Below are 3109 nucleotides of genomic sequence, written 5' to 3'. Positions count from 1 at the left end.
TTTTGGTTATTTTTCGAGACAGGGTTTCTCTGTAGCTTTGGAACTAGCTCTTGTAGACCAGGCTGGCCTCGAACTCAGATTCGCCTGCTTCTGCCTTCCAAGTGCTGGAATTAAAGGCGTGCGCAACCACTCCCGGCACACAGAAATGTCTTTAAAGGATATCTTAGAGTTTCTATTGTTGGGATGAGACACTGTCACCGAAAGCAACTTGGGAAGAAAAGGATGTATTTCCGCTTCCACTCTTAGGTCCCACTCCCATCACAGAGGGGAAGGCACAGGAACTTGGAAGCAGGAGTCTTAGAACGAAACTGCTCAGTGGCGTGTTCCTCGTGCTTTGTTCTTATACCATCCATGAGACACCTGCCCAGGAGTGACACCACCCACAATAGATTGGGTCCTCCTACGGCCATCATTAATCAAGAAAATGCCACACAGGCCAATCTCGTAGGGGACACTTTCTCAGTTGAAGTTCCCTCTTCCCAAATGGCTCATGGGTCAAGTTGGCAGGCAATAAATAGCCAGCACAAGGAACTTATTTCGTTTTCTGCCAGGCACTGTGCTAAGAGGTTTTCATGAAGTACCTGTTGCGAACTTCCTAACAACCCTGCAAGGATAGTATATTTTGTGTTCAATTAAAAGACAAGAACATGTGGATAGTGGTGGCACACGACTTTAATCCCAGCACTCAGGAGGCAGAGGCAGGCAGATCTCTTGAGTTTGAGGCCAGCCTGATCTACAGAGTGAGTTCCAGGACAGCCAGGGCTCCACAGAAAAATCCTGTCTTGAAAAAACCAAAATCAAAAAACAAACAAAAAAGGTTAAACGAAACTATACTCAGTCAGAAAGAACCTAACCAGGGGACAGAACTCTACTAGTAGAATCGCCACGTGCTTCGCCTTATTCCAGAATACCATCTCTGGCCTGAAATGAATTACTATGAGTTACTATGCCCAAACTACAGAGGAGGAGGCTATGCAGAAACCTAGTCCAACTGTTTCCTTCGCTGATACTTATTAAATACATTCACTGTCACACTGTTGCAAGACTGAAAATTCAAAGATGACTTGCAGAAGTCTGTTCTTGCAAAAATCAGTCCCATGAAAATAGGTGTTTATAGAAATAATGACAATTTTAATGGCATAATTCTTAATTTATGTGTATGGGTTTTTGCCTGCGTGTATGACTGCATGTGGTCTGTGCCTGATGCCCTTGTGGAGGCCAGGAGGGAGTGGATAGGTCCCTGTAGCAGATGTTTGTGAGCCACCATGTGAACGCTGCAAATCAAACCTGGGTCCTCTGGAAGAGCAGCAAGTGCCCCGAGCAGCTGTGCCATCTCTCCAGCTCAGAGATAAATGCTTTTTTTTTTTTGTGAGTGGTTGTATAAGTGTTTTGATAAGGGTGTGACAGGATCTCCAAGCCATAGGTTAATGCTGCTTGGGATGTGCGATGGAAGGGGAGTTGGGAAAATTGAGGAATCCAGGAATACTTCTCAGCAATGATAGGAAATGGGGTGACCTGCCGGAAGATGCCTGCACTTCTATTGGCCATTAACTTGTATTGCCTCAATCCTGTCAGCACTGAAACAGGACAGTTGGCATCCCCAGACAAGAAACCTGAGAAACATCAGTTCCCAAAGAATTTTAGGGGAAAATATTTGAGGAAAATGAGGTTTTCTGGAATGACCACGCCTGTCTCACGCAGTGGCATTGAAAACCGCCAAGAAGCCGCGCAGTGATGGTGGCACACGCCTTTAATCCCAGCACTCGGGAGGCAAAGACAGGTGGATCTCTGTGAGTCTGAGGCCAGCCTGTACTAAAGAGCTCAGAGAAACCCTGTATCAAAAACCAAAAAAAAAAAAAAACAAAAAAAAAAAAACACTGCCAAGAGTATCATGAGGGAGAAGAGCGTGTAGGCTCTGCAATCCCAGCAGTATCCTGCACTGACCCCAAGTCCACTGGTCCTTGCAGTGTGAGACTGTCCCCATTAGCTTTGCCTTATCTGGAGAGCTGTCAAACAAGCGGTCATATATCATATACTGGTTGGAAACTAGGCTGCTCCTAGTTTCCTACCAGTATATCCTACCTCAGCCAAAGCAAAAGCTAAAAGGTTTGGAAGGCCAAGAAATGTAGTACTGGAAAGACCCTGTGTCAGCCCTCTTCTGACAACCCAAATATCCTCAGAAGAGCCTTTGGGACAAGAAAGCCCACTGCTCCACCATCATGGAGTTCCCGTTGACAGTGGGTCGACCATGAGAAAGAAGACAGAAAGACCTGTATTCACTGTGTTTACTGTGTTTGTCAAGGCCAACATACCCCAGGTCAAACGGTCTGTGAGTTCTCTGACTCTGGTGCAGCCCAGGTGAACAAGCTGATCAGAGGCTTGCGGTTAGTCTGGCCTTGAGATACCAGCAAAACAGGATCACCAACTGAGTCCAGCTGTTCACCAGAAAAAAAAAAAAAAAGATGTTTCCCACTTCTCTCCCTTTATTTTCTTGAAGGTGTGTGCAGTGTATATGAGTCTATGTTCACGAGTGCACACATGACCTACTTTTGTGAGTGTGCACATGTGTATGGAGGCCGGAAATTGATGTTGAGCATCTCTCTTGCTCTGTGGGCTTCCAGTTTATTTCGTCTTCTTAAGATTTGTTTTGAGTTTTATGTATCTATGTGTGGGTATGTGCCTGTGTGTGCAGGTGCCCCCGGAGGCACTGGGTCCCCTGGAGCTGGAGTCACAGGTGTTAGAAGCCTCTCTATGGGTGCTGAGAATCAAATGTGGGTCCTCTGTGAGAGCAGTACATGCTCTTAACCACGAAACATCTCTTCAGGGGCCCAGCTTATCTCTCCCTGATCCCAGAGCAATTGCTAGGCTGACTGGCTATTTTGGGATGAAATCAGGAGTTTCTTACCCTCTACCTGATCTCAAATACCCCACAGCCACTTCCCAAATAATTGACTGGGGGCTTAATATTACTTATAAATGTCAGTTGGTAGCTCAGGCTTGTTACTAGCTAACTCTTATTCTTAAACTAACCCATATTTCTATCTGTGCTTTGCCACGTGGCTTGATACCTTTTCTCAGTATGGCATTCTCATCTTGCTTCTCTGCGTTT

The sequence above is a fragment of the Microtus ochrogaster genome, unplaced genomic scaffold (genome assembly GCF_000317375.1).
Source record: "Microtus ochrogaster isolate Prairie Vole_2 unplaced genomic scaffold, MicOch1.0 UNK44, whole genome shotgun sequence".
In the NCBI taxonomy this organism is placed as follows: domain Eukaryota; kingdom Metazoa; phylum Chordata; class Mammalia; order Rodentia; family Cricetidae; genus Microtus; species Microtus ochrogaster.
This window is presented reverse-complemented; position numbering follows the sequence as displayed.